This window comes from Ailuropoda melanoleuca, chromosome 2, assembly GCF_002007445.2.
Source record: "Ailuropoda melanoleuca isolate Jingjing chromosome 2, ASM200744v2, whole genome shotgun sequence".
In the NCBI taxonomy this organism is placed as follows: Eukaryota; Metazoa; Chordata; class Mammalia; order Carnivora; family Ursidae; genus Ailuropoda; species Ailuropoda melanoleuca.
The window spans coordinates 134410830-134425493 of record NC_048219.1 but is presented as its reverse complement, the minus strand read 5'-3'; positions in this window follow the sequence as shown (position 1 = coordinate 134425493).

Sequence of the window (14664 nt, the reverse complement as noted above, 5' to 3'; positions counted from 1 at the left end):
TATTGATCCACAATAATGTTTACTTACCAACACCAATGCCCAACCAGATTTTTTACATTAGACTTAAAATCTCTCAGGATGCCTTTCCACATACAAGATAAATTGAAACTCCTTATCGTGGCCCAAAAGGCTCTTCACGGCACCATCCCTGTTTCTCTTTGCAGACACCTCTCAGCAAGCCCAGCATTTACTCTTTGCTTGACCTATACCAAACCCCTAACATTTCATAAACATACTATACATACTCTTTTTGTCTTTGCTGCTCCATTTGCCTAAATGTTCTGCTCCTCTGTTGACCTGGCACTTTCCTATATATTTTTCAAGATTCAGTGTAAACAGAAGTATCACTACAAAGGCTTCTTGTCAACCACTTCCTCCGCCTTCGCTCCAGGTAACTTCCTCTCACTTCCTGTCTCCCTATTCCTAAGAAGTTGGTTCACCTTTTCTAAGATCCCAGAGAACTATGTAAAAACTTTTATTGTTGTACAAGTAAACTGTATTAAAGGTATCAGTTTATAAACTCTTTGTGTCATGAGATACTCAGCTCCTTATAGGCCAGGAGACTGTGTAACCCACCTTTTTCACAAAGTACATAGCAAATGATGGAGTAGTGGTTACTTCTAGTTTTATTTGCTTAGTACTCCCTCCCCTCCTTAAAATCAACTGTACCACCATATTCCTCCACCATTGCAGAACTCCTTTCTTTCATTTCTTTGCTTTCATGGCCACAGGATTTAGGTTTTGAGTACCTTTCCTGGGATATAAATATTAGTAAATTAGAACACTTCCCTTTCTGTTTAAACTAGGAAGATGTGGTCCAGGAAGCTACTGAGAGTCATGGGTACAGACACAGACATAAAGATGCGTAAGCGGATGAAGCATGATCACAGAAGCAGAAATGAGAGAGGGAGAAAAAGAGTCCTGGGGCACTGCAGACCCTGGTTTGGGGTTATTCAGGTCTACCATGAACAGAACTTTTTTTTTGTTCTTAAGTTGGTTCAACTGGAGTCTTATCATGACCCCAAAATGCTAACTAACAGAGAAAGAAAATCAATAAATGTGAGGTAGCTGACAGATGAAGGAGAGAGGGAAAGAAAATTTAAAAAGTCAAATGTCATAGGAAATCCTTTCAACTTCATTCAACTCACTAGGTATGCGAGAGTTTTTCAAACTTTTCATCAGAATTATTATTGGGTGGCAATCATGTGCCAAATCTCCAGGATGAAATATAAAAATCTTTGTAATAAACACAAGAATCTACTATGCAAATCATACAATAACAATTAGAAGAGAATTTTAAAACTCCTCGGTTTTAAGTTAAAACTTCTTTATTTATAGATTCAGAAATCTTCCAGAATAAAAAAAAAAGACTAATATTATGTGGTTATGTTAATTTAGCTATTAATTTCCAAAAGTTTGTGATGTCATTATGAGATAAGAATAAAAGCAAAGTGCAAATTTTGCTTTCTAAATTGACCAACAATTTAAAATATTGAAAGGTTAATATAAAAAGCTTTTAGAGTCTGACAGATATTTTGCAGTTTTGAAGAAGATAATTATTCTATATTGATTTTTTTTTAGAGTCTAGCAAACCATGTGTAGGATTTTCACCTATATACATATATCACCAACCTGTCTGCACTTCCTTTACAAAAATATATATTCTTTAAATACTGGCCCATCAAATTGACAACCCATTATTATATTTTATCATTATGGAATATGCACTAAGAGCTATATGCTTGGTGCCGCTTAGGAGCTGCAGATCCAAAGTCATTTTTCAAATGGAAATTAATTCAGCAATCTAGGGAAATACTACCACAAAACAATGCCTTACTGAATCTCATTAAATCAATTTGGAAAGGCATATGGGTGGAAAGGTAAAAATAAATCAACAAGATTAAAAAGGAAGTATATTGCTTTGTAACAAACAGAGAGGAGGTATAGTATTTGGTTGCCAAGTAACAGGATTTTAAATAGGAATTATTTGTCTTCCTTATAGAATAAGGCAATTTTGAAGATTAGAGCAAAATACTGTTTGCATATGGTCCAGTTTATACAAACTGCATTTCTCTCAACAAGACCTACTTCATCTTTCAAGAGGGAGATGAGCTTTCACTGAAGGAGCCATTGCCTAGCAACAAGATGCTAAGAAGGCGAGCTGAGCCCTCTCCAGAAAGAGCTCCCTCTCTCTCTGCACTGCACTGCAATGACCTCTAGCACAGACTGGTGCCCTTGAGAGAACCACCTTAACAACCAGAAAGCTACGGGAGAAGAGTTTTGCTAAGATCACTATGAGGTCTAAGCTTCTTCTTTGTTTTTAAGCAGATCACACAGAGCTCATGCTTCTGTGCTTAGCACTACGCATTTTCACAGACATGCCTTTACTTCCTTTAAGCCCCTGGCTCTCATCAGGATTGAGGCACATGACTAATTACCTGACTAGCGACCGGCCTCAAGTCTAGCTGGTCTTACCTGACTGCCAAATGTTTGCTGAAAAGAACTCACTGAACGTCATCATCTTTGCTTTGGCCTCAAATGTTACACCCACCAGCCCCACCCTACCAGACGCAGGGTAGCAAATCCTCTTTTAACCTCTTCACAGTGTGACTAGTCCTCTGCTCCTTTTACACTTTACTCCCACCTCCTTGGTAAAGATTTTAAGTATTCTTTTTTTTTTTTTAATTGGGCCCTAATAAATACCCAGTGCTAGGTGCTAGAGATAAAATTAGGAACAAGATATAGTCCCTGTGGGAGCTTCTAGGACTCCATGGGAGGAAATAGGAGAAGCAGTAGGGCAGGCTGCCTGAAGATAATACCTCCACTGTGAGACCTAAAGACCCTGCAGAAGCTAGTGGGGCAGAAAGGTGGGAGTGGCTGGAAAGTGAGGTAGAGTGGAGGTGGGGAAGAGTTCAGCAGAGAGAACAAAGGCAACAGGAAATAGGGATCCTGAAGCCAGGGGAGTATGTTACCCTCTACCCGTATAGGGCAGTATTTGTAAATTTTTAGTTGCAAGTCAGATTGACTCAATAACTTCTTATTGCAACCTAGCATACAACCAAAAACAGCTCACAAATCTATTGCAAAAGCTGTCGTATTTCACCAGTCTCTTATTCAAATTACATTTAATCAAAATGTATGTCCACATGTTTCCAAACAGGGGACAGGGCTTGCTATGCACTCAAAATAATTGATCTTAAGGCTATAGGACAGTAGAATAGAGTATTTACTCGTAAATCTTTTGTCAAATTGTAAATACCAAAGAAAAATCAGGAAATGTATTCTGAGCCATCCAGGTACTGCCCTTGCAAATGTCTGTATTCACATGTACTTACGTACTCCTAGATGCACGTCTTATTTTTCTTTCAAAGGAGAAAAATAGGCATGCCAATTGGCTATGATTGTTTCAATAGATAAAACGTTTAATTTCTGAAGGAGTGTTTCTGAAAACACTACGCCCAAAATTAGAGCTTCAGGCTTCTCTGATTTGCTCTTTAGAGCCGGGCGTCTCCTCTGCCTCTCTGCTGCCCCCATGTGAGTTGACAGAACACAGCAGCACAGAGAACGTCTGAGAACAAACCTGCCAAGCCACAGAACTTCAAGAAAAGAGGGATGACATGACAAGCACAAGCCTATCTCACAGATTCCAGGAATATGGATTTGTTGTGACTAAATCACTGTGCAGATGGGTTTCTATTGACTAATATTTTCAGGACTTGTTTCAAAGAGAGGAGAATTTTTCCAATATCTGAAGACAGCTCAAAATATATATTTAAATAATATGAAGAACAAGAAAGGAGGATTTAATTGGCTAATTAAGGCTCCAACTTGTACAATTATAGAACAATTACTGCTCAGCCAAAAACTAAACTTCACTGGGTTTTTTTTTCACCTTAGAAATGCTATACCATTCCTTACTAGTGGAATGGTATACATCCAGGACTTCATCTAGCTTTCTTATCTTACTAAAGCTAACTATATGTATTTCCTTTAAAAATAAGATATTTTTGGTAAGTTATATTACATACAAAATGTGAAAGAAAATTTTTATTTTGGGGCTAACTTTTCTAGAGTGCCCTTCAAATATGCCAATCCTCTCATCTTTATTTCTATTCTGTGCCTTAGAGATTACAAGTATTCTTATACCTTCACATATCATTCCTCAGCAGATGGTTTGCAAATGGTTCCCTAGCTTCTCTTATATACTAAAAATTAACCTTTCAATGTTTCCCCCGTCTCAAATTAAAAGGACAATTTCTTCTGCTCCCAAACTTTCTTCCATACTAATTTTCCTATATTTGGGGTTTTCTTATCATCTTTCCAGTCTTAACACTCAAAAGTTATTTTTGAATCCCTTTCCCCTTTCCTCTGTATTAATTTTCAACCTGTCAATGCTAGGGACCCTGCCACAGGCCTGCTTTTCACTGGCTGGAGGTTCCTGGTGAAAAGTAGATACTTAGTAAAGACTATTATAGATGGATTTTTGATGGATGGATTGATAAATGGATTGGGAGAAAAATATATTAGACGATCATAATTTTGAAAAAAAAAGGCTGAAAGGATAGGTATGCTCTTAACAGGGAGATGGAATCTAATTCAAGGTACAAAAGGGATAGGTTATCATGATGTGATTTTTAAGCTAATCTTTATAAGACAAGAAATTGCTAATCAAGTAAAAAGAAGGAGAAAAGCATTCCAGCCTGAATGGTCTGCTCTTAACCTCTGAGGTAGGAAGAAGCTTGACATCTTCAGATAATTGCAACACGCGCAGGGGAGAGAGGAGGGCAAGACGATGAAGTATCCAGAGTGGAGTGCTGGTTGAAGGTTTTTTTAATCCCCCTTTGGCATACTGATAGCTTTTTTTTAGCAGGTAAATCATGCATTCATGCCAACTGCCTATTCCTCATTTGAGATTTGAAATCTGAGATTGAAATTGGGTCTTACAGCACATGTGATTAGATTTTATCCTAAGAGCAAAGAAAGCTGTGGAAAAGATTTAACCAGGGAAGTGACACATTCTGATTTGAGCTTATAAAATACACTAGAACCCTTTCATAACACAGTAAGCGTGGTCCAAAATTTTCACTGCCATGAGATGTGTTGTTTTTGTTAGGTTAATGAAGGGACCTGGATGAGCCTATTAGGACAGTCGTGGGAGCCCAGAAGTGCGGTCCAAATTTCTCCAAGTCAGGGCCCGGGTCCCAGCCTCATTCAGCACCACCTTGTGGCAGCTGTGCCGTCGAGGTTAAACATTGGTAGGAATGATTCTGAGTTCTAGAGCTGGGATTTCCAAAACAGTAGCAGTAATATCAAGAATCTCATGTTTTGCTGACACCATGTAGGAAAACGGAACTGGGAGAAAACTGGAAGAGTGGAAGTCCCTCATCCACTACCCAGGATATGAGTTCCTGATATTTGCTCAATGGGCATTACCTTCCTTTCTTCGGGCCCCTCCACCAAAAGATGAGAACTTTGGCCTCCTGTTTGGAAGTGGGGGAAGGACAGAGAATAGCAATCAATCACAAATTGCATTATACCCAATTTTTCTTAATTATTGCTAGTTGTCATGGACTTTTATGGTAACATTCCAACCGTTATAATGGAAACTGGATTATTGGTGGAAGAGAGGTTATTTAGTTAGCTGATCAGTAGGAGGCAACTGCAAGAGCTCAAATGAGAGATGAAGCTTTCTTTTTCCTTACTTTTTTTTTTAAGTTATCTCTATGCCCAATGTGGGGCTCGAACTCATAACCCTGAAATTAAGAATTACATGTTCCACCTGCTGACCCAGCCAGGCACCCTGAGAGATGAGAGTTTCTTAAACTAAAGTGGCAGCTGCAGAAATGGAAGTAAGGAGGCACATTTGAGGTATTTAGGAAGCAGAATTAGCTGGCTCAGTGATTGATGGGATGTCAGGGAGTAGAGGAGGAAAGTGTCAAGAAAGACCTGTGATCACCCAGGTTTCTACCATGAAGCAGATAGTGGCTTAGTATACGGACATACTTGGGCAGAAACATTTTCAGGAAGAGATCATAAGTTCAATTTTGAACATATCTTTGAAGTCCCCCGAGACACTGAAGTGGATCTGTTGCTTAGGCAAATGGCTCTGCATGTCTAGATCTCAAGCAAACAGTCTGACTAGAGGTAAAAAATTGGGACCTATTGCTGTGGAGATGGCAATTGAAGTGGTTGGAAAGAATATGACTGTGTAGGGAGACAAGGTAGATTTAAAAAGAAAAAAAAAGGACTAGGACTAAAGAATGAGAAAAGTAGGGAGAATGTGTTGGTATAGAAGCCAGAAGAAGAAAATGTCTCAAGATGGGATGAATAGGAAACCAAGGTGAAGGCTATCCTGAGGTCAAGCAAATCAAGACAGGAAATGATTTGACCCATCAATTTGGAGAGCAGGGTGACCTTAGCCAGAAGAGTTGTGTGGAAGAAGTCAGAATAAAAACCAACTGGAGTTATTGCTAATTTATTGAGAAATTTTAAAATGCAAAGAGGTATGTTTAATTTTATATGATTGAGGAGATATAAGAAGTTAGCCTAGATATTTCTTTGAAACAGTTTAGTAGTAAAGAAAAAAAGAGGCAGGGCCAGAGGTAAAAGGAAATTTTCTTTATAAGATGGGATAGATTTGAGAATATTGAGAGGAAGGTGCCGATAATGATGGAGGAAGTAGTGACAGAGGCTAGAGAAAAGATCCAAAATATAAGATTCTCAAGGAAGTGAGAATGAGTGGCATTGAGAATACAGGAGAGGTTGGCCTTTGATCAGAGGAGGAAGAGTTCTACTGTTGCCTAGGAGAGGAGGGGTGCAGATTCTGTGGTTGGAAGTTCCCACAGCCTGGGTTTACACTCTTTTGTTAACCTCCAAACTGGTCGCCCTGCGTTGGACCACTTTCCACTCCACAACATTCAGCACAGTTTGGCAAACTCCATATCATAAAGAACTACTTCAATAAGGTCACTTCTCCCCTCAAACATCTTCAGCGACTACAAAGAAAGATACGGGAGAAGAAACGCTGGATGCTAAGAGTTAAAACCAGATCAATATAAAGGACTTGGCCTGAGCTCAGCTGTATATTCATGCAAATCTCTTCACTCCTCTGTCCCTGTTTTCCAAACCCCTTTCTTTACACATCCTGGCTTCCCTGAGTTGTTGCCACTTACATCATGACAGATCATCAATGATCAAGGTTCAGTTCCTTTCTTATTTCCTCCACAACTTACACCGAAGACTCTCATAAGAAGTCCTGTAACACTCATTTGGTTCTTTTCATGTACTAATTTATATTGCAGTTGAGTTTCCCATGGCTTTACCCAAGCCTTCACAGACAGGCACCATTGGTGGTTATATCTAAGAAAAACTAGCAGAGTATCTTTTGTATCACACACACACAGATTTGTAATATTTTGCAACATTCATACAGAAAGGAAAACAGGAAACAAGAAAAGGTCTTCGAGAAGTCACTTCTGCTACTGCATCATGCTAAAACTCATAGTCGCCTTTCCACACGAATGTTCAAAGCATATTCTCAATGGAAATATGCTCAAAAGAAGCCACTTCAGAAAGTCAGAAGAATTAAGTCGAGTCTAGTGCCCTAAAAAATTGTTTAACTTTGAACAAGTCATTTCCCCCTTTGGGTTGCAGGGTCCTCATTTGTACACAAAAGGAAATAGACAAAATAATCTCCCATTTTTCTTCTAGTTATAACATTCTATAAATCCCTTTTTGAGAATGAGGCTGATTATGGGTGAATAGGCATTTCAAGATTACAGAGATAGCTACCACAGAGTGATGATCTTACAATTCATAGTCCTTTCTTTGCATTTACTATGGAAGGAAAAAAGTGCTGAGTGGTGTTTTCATTCTCTCTGAGCCACATCATCCTTCCTAGGGAAAGCCAAGTACCACATTTAGAATATGAAGTGATTAAACCATAATACTCTTCAACTGCTTGCAATTTGAGGCAATGTTTGATGATGAATGATTACATAGATAGCCCCACGGTACCACCTACTATGAAAAATCTGCTCTTAGATCAGACTCTAAGCATCAAACTGTTCCCATAAAGAAAAACAATTCAATGCCCTTATTGTTAAAGAGCAAATAATGACTCTAGTAACAGTAACAATTATTTCACCCTCGCAACTCAGAGCAATTTCTGTGTAAAATAATCAGCTAACCTTTTACCGAATTTCTTGAAAAGAAGCAACACTTTCAAATAAAACATATACATAAGCCTCAGTTTATTGATTACATGAAGGAATGGACTCTTAAATGAATATACAGAGCTAAACCCTATTCGCCTGTTCACCAATAAACATGGAAACAAAGACTAAGATTAGGAATTGTGTAGTTAGAATTAAGGTCCTGTCTCAAAAAGCAATAACACCTGAAGGAGAAAGGTCATTCTTCCAGTGCAGTAGGCATAATAATGCCCTTCTAAAGATGTCCACATCGTAATTCCTGGAATCTGTGACTATGTTACCTTAAATGATAAGATGTGATTAAATTTAAAATTTTGAAATGAGGGGCACCTGGGTGGCTCAGGCAGTTAAGCGTCTGCCTTCGGCTCAGTCATGATTCCAAAGTCTTGGGATTGAGCCCCACATCGGGCTCCCTGCTCAGTGGAGAGTCTGCTTCTCCCTCTGCCTCTGCTGCTCCCCCTGCCTGTGCTCTCTTTCTGTCTCTCTCTCTGTCAAATAAAGAAATAAAGTCTTTAAAAAAATTTTTTTGAAATGAAGAGATTATCCTGGTGTTTCCAACATATTCACGTTGCCCTTGTAAGAGCAAAGCAGGAGGGTCAGAGTCCTGTCAGAAAGGTGATGCACCAGTGGAACCAAAGGTCAGAGTGATGTGGGCACATGAGACAATTATTTACCACAAACTGTTTTATTCTCCTTCTTCTGTATCAATTCTACACACACCTTTTAAAAGAGGTCAAGGAGCAAATGCAAAATTACGTGAATATATTTAGTATTACTTTTTAAATGGCTCTGAGAAGTCTTTTCATGGTTTACTTTTAGGTAAACATATTAGTTTCCTCTTGCTGCTATCACAACTTGCTCCAGACTTAGTGGATTGTAAACATTGCCAAAGATTTTCATAGAAGAATCATAGTGTTTGTTACTGTGTACGTGCGTGTGTGCCCAAGTTAACTGTACAGAAAATACGTAAGGTTCTCACAAGTGTGGTTCAGTCCATCTCAACAAATTCTTTCATTGCTCTTATAATATCCTGAATTATAGCCTCCTCTAGATGTTAAATATAGAAAAATGAGCCATTCATATCCACTTATCACCAATAAATAATATGCAATTTTCTTCTGAATAGAAATAATTCACAGCTATCAATTTCTGATGGGATCCCACGTTGTGGTTGGTGCCGCTCATAGCACTAGGAATTCAGAGACAAAGATGATGGCACTGCTAGTCTCAAGAAACTCAGGTCCCTCTACAGGAGGGGACGATTTCAATTGTTTTATAATTTTTTTATCAGGCTAGTGTATCAGAGTAATATTTCAAGCTATTTCTACCCAACAACAGGTAACATTTTATCTGCCTCAAAATATCCTATGTGCCATTGTTTCAATAATACAGGCCCACTTGGGCTATTTTATTTAGAGACATACTGTATCTTTGAATAAAAGATTACGGCTCCTAATAAAGATATAATCTTTATAGAGCATTAATTTTGAAAATGCTTCTTGACAGTGCATAACTTTCTTGCATGACTGGATATAGAACTCACGTGAAAGCCTCATTTAGTCTCCAAATACACAGTGGAAAATATTTTTTTTTACTTTTTTCACTGAAACCACGAAATTAAGCATTGTCAAATGTTAGCAGCTGAGAAAGTCTATGTAACAAATCCCCCAAAGATAGGAGGTCTCTCTCATTTCCGTGGAGCCAGAGGTGTTAGGGCATCTAGGAATCTGTAGAAGAGCTTCAAGGAATTTGTTACCCCCTGGAAACCGCAAGCAATGGGGTGTGTGTCCCCATGCACACTGTATTCTTTCAGTTATAGGGTCAGTAAATGTCATCAGTGCTTAAAGGGGTCTATACAGAGAAATACTGCCTCTCCGTGGGCTAACTTCGGCAGGCAAAAGGCTAGATATTTGCAGTTTCCATTCCATTTTCCATTCTTACCCCAATTACACCACCCCCGTTATACCATGGTGAAATCATTGCATCTTTTATTGCTTCATATTTTTACTTCCGAAAACAGGACTAAAGCTGATTCCCTTCAGCCCCCACATTACTCAGGGCTCAACTCGGAGACATATGGAGGGAATAAATATCCAGACCTCACTCTCCTCTCCCTCTGACCTCATGCCAGACCTCTCAGCAGCTGAACTAACCGTAAGCCAAAGTGCCAAGTTGTTTGGTGGGTGATATGCTTCTCACAGCCTACCTTTGCACAGAAAAAAAAGTGTGGAGATGCATAGAGAGTAGGCCCCAGGGGGCGGCGATGGTAAGTAAAAGCAAGCTATCTGGCACATGCCCTCAGGTACGAAGTGACATGTACTAAAATGTGCCCTTTACACTTGCTCTTTCACCTCTTTGGTGAGACCTTCTCTCATCACCCTATTTGAAGTAGCAAGCTGCCTTATCCCTGCCTCTGACTCCCCATCCTCCAGCCCTGCTTGGAGTTTGACGGTAGCACAATCACCATTACATACGCTGTGTACCTCACTTGGCTATTTTTTTTAAATTTTTTTTTTTTATTGTCAGCCTTTCCCCACTAGGCCATAAGCTCCAAGAGAGGAGGAAATACTTTGTCTCTTACGACATTGGCTATCTTCAATGCCAGTATCAGCAATATCCTGTACTCAATAGATACTCAATATATACTTACTAAATAAATGAAGGAAAATGTAAATCAACTTTGGAAAGAAAATCCTTGTGCTGTGTTTTAAAAATGGAAACAGGCTTATTAATAACAAAACTGTTTTTCTTGTTTCAAAATCACTACAAATGCCTACTTCTAGTTTTCACTATCTGAACTCAATCTCCTAAATCGCTCCTTTTCCAAATTTCACTTTCTTTTTTTAATCAGCTCAGATAGCCTTTTCTATGTAGTCTTTCCTGTTTTGTCAAAAGCGACTGCTGTGCTGATGAGCTTCGGAGGAGTGTATCTCTATTCTTCATAACTGTCTCCATAGTTATTTGCATGCATATCTTACCAGCAAAACTGCATTCCAAGTTCTTCAAAGGAAGGGTGTGTGATTTATGCAATGTCCATATTCTACAGCACTGAGCATAATCTGCTGCCTGTAATGTGTTGAAGAGCATTAGCCCTGGAGTCAGGGAACCTGCACTCAACTCCGGCCTCCGTGCTCGCCGCAACACGCTACCATAGAAGGTCTTTAAGCTATGCCATGGGGTAGCTACAAGGGTTAAATAGGATGATAAATTTAAACCATTCGCCAATAAATGCTCAATAAAGCATACGCATCATTAGCTTAGTGTGTGTTCAGTGTCTGTTAAGCAAACGAATGGTTACAGTAGGATATGGAAGAATGAATTACATTCGTACGAGATATAATCTTCCCATGGCCTCATTTGGTGATGTATGGTGGGTCCTTTATGTGAACTAGAAAAGAAATCAGTGTCAAGAATGCAGGCTCTTGAGTCACATTGCTGAGGATCAAGTCCATCTTCACTACCTATGTAAATACCTCGACCAGGTATTTAACTTGTCTACCTTTGAGTTTTCTCACTTGTGTAACCCATTGAGAATAGAGCCTGGAATTAGTGAATGATCAATATCACTAATTATTATAGACACTAAAAGGGATACCACACTGAAAAAAAAGTTTTCTTTTAATCTGAAAGGCTGTTAGACATTCACAAATTTTATGAATTTACTTTGTATGCTAATAAATAAAGAGCTATGATTAATCGTTTTGGAGCCTCTCATTGTCACGGTCTTTTCTTTTCAAGATAGGATTATACCATAGACATTTAAAAAGAAAATTACTTCAAAACAAGCAATGTTCCAAGGAGGTAAAATATAACTTCAAAAATCCTTTTATGTATTTGTTAAAAGTAATCCTCAAAGCAGCTGTTATTAAAACTTTCTACATTCTATCATCCAACAGTGTTATTTCACAATCATTAATAATTAATCATAGGCCTCTGATTCATTCTTGTACACTCTAAAAATAGAATACCACGAATAGGCTTAGAACCTTAGCAACAGAATATTGAGCGTGCTATCAGCCTAACCTAGGTACCTACTCACATTTTGCAAACAGATCTGTCTCAGCATTGCTAAACTGGAAGGTATTTCGTGGCAAAATCGGACAATATGTTTTTCCTACTTGCAGTTATTTCAAACTCATCTCGTTAAAAGCCTCAACATTTCTTCCGCTCTCTCTTTGCCTGGCAGTAGAGAACAATGAGCTTGTGCTACCATCTTGAGACCCTGAACATGGTGCCCATCACATATGAAGCCAACTAAATCAGTACCAATCTGGCCAGTCATCTAATGGAGTTTCTGACGTCTACCATGTGACAGATATTTGAACGAGCTCTGATGAATGAGAAAATTAAATGAGAAAATGTCATTAATACTGGTAGCATCTTATCTTTACTTAAATTTTATTTTAACTTGTTCAATTAGCAGTATAAAGCATTATTCTATATATTTTACAACTACGAGTTCATTTAACCTTCATAACAACGCCATGAGGAAACCAATACAAAAGTTAAGTATGTCTCCAAGAGTCACACATCTAATAAATGGGAGATACAGAATTGAAACTCAGGTAGCCTGAGTCCTGAATCCAAGAAACCTAGGGCTTAAGGAATCCAACAAATCAGTAAACTACAGGTCTGGTTAATAAATTTCTATATAGCTCTTGGCTTAACAGCAGGACAAATATGGGGATGGATTTGGTGTGTGTTTAATATGAGTCTATATGTGTTCCTTAACTTAGTTTCAAAATATTCAACTCACCAAGTGATAGCCTATCTATGGATTTCACTAATATGAAAGAGTGCAAAGAGTTAAACAGAAAGGTGGGTATCATAGTCTGATACAAACCAGCAGAGGCAAACTGAAAAGATTCAAAACTTTATAACAAGTAGTCCTGAGCTCACCTAAGAGTAGAAAAGAGCATTTCCTCTTTTTTCCTCATGAAAAAGTAGTCACTTGCTCTTTCTCAGATAGATAGAAGGATAGACAGATAGGTACATAGATATGTAGATAAACAGACAGATGATAGATAAAGAGATAGATGATAGATAGATAGATAGATAGATAGATAAACAGACAGATAATCCTCACTTCCTCATGCCACCCAAATTTCTTTTCTGTTCTTTTTATCTCCCCCAAATAAAATAACTTCAAGCCTGAGCTCATGAACATCTCTCTCTGGATATCTGCAGTGTCCAATATAGTAGCCATGAACCACACGTGGCTACATAAAGTAATTAAAATAGACAAGTTAAAAGTTGAGTTCCACATTCACCACATGTGGCTAGTAGCCATCACTGGACAGCACAGATACAGGACATGCTCACCACCATAAAAACTCCTGCCCCAGGGAAAGATGGGAGCCACTGCAGTCCCGTCCCCTTAAAGTGGTACTGATTTATCTTTTCTGATTTACTTTATTTTTGTGCCCTCACAGACCTAGATAATTAAGTTTAAGAAACCATCTACTATAAACATTGAAATTATTTGGCAACATTTACTTTATCAGATACTTAGTTCAGTCTGCCAACATTCTCTGATCAAAATCATTGGCGAGATTCCATGGATTTTTTTAAGTTGTTTTTTTTTCTTATATGACATCCTTCCAAGTAGCTAAAAGTAGAGAATTTAATATATGTAATTTTTTATTCAAAGAAAATACAATGCATCACTTATTGTTTTCTTTACCTTAAAGTTTTCATCTAGTCTCATGCATTATTAGGAAAAAAAATCACCTTTACCATGTTGTCTATCCTGATATGTGGTCACCTCACTTTGTCTCTCAGAATTGTATCCAATGCATGAAACAATTTCTGTATTTAATTTCCATAATATATCACTGGTATACTGGCAACAATTAAGCCACTGAGTTAACAACTAATAAAATTTAGACATGATTATTTTACCATAAATATTAGAGTAGTTCCTCCATAATCTCTTTTGCTAAAGTAAAGTGAATTATAGCATCTATTAATACATTCCTCCATCAGATACTTAATTATCACTTATTATATGTCTGATAATGTATTAGGCGTGCCTCAAAGTTCTTACAATATAATTCAACTTAAATGACTAAAAAAAAAAGTGGTATCTGTTGCCCTTTCAGTTCCCATCTGATGATGGTGACTGCCTAAATTCAAATCTCTGCTCACTTTCTCCAAAACCACATAGATCCAAAAAGGGAGCAAATAAAATCATCCATAACCCATGCCTACCACATGACTGGAAGACAGAGATTGTGACAAATTTCAACTTACATGTAAGTAGGGTATAAGCATCCAAAGCTGGAGAACCACTCCAGGGCCTAGGCCAGATAAAAAACAAGAAGATAGTGGGGGTACAGCAGCAACAGAACCCACAAAGATATAACATCACTCCCAGGAGGAGAAAGTTCTACATGGGCTGGAGAAATGCCGGGAATAAAGATAAAACCTGCTGGATCAGAGCACTGGCTCC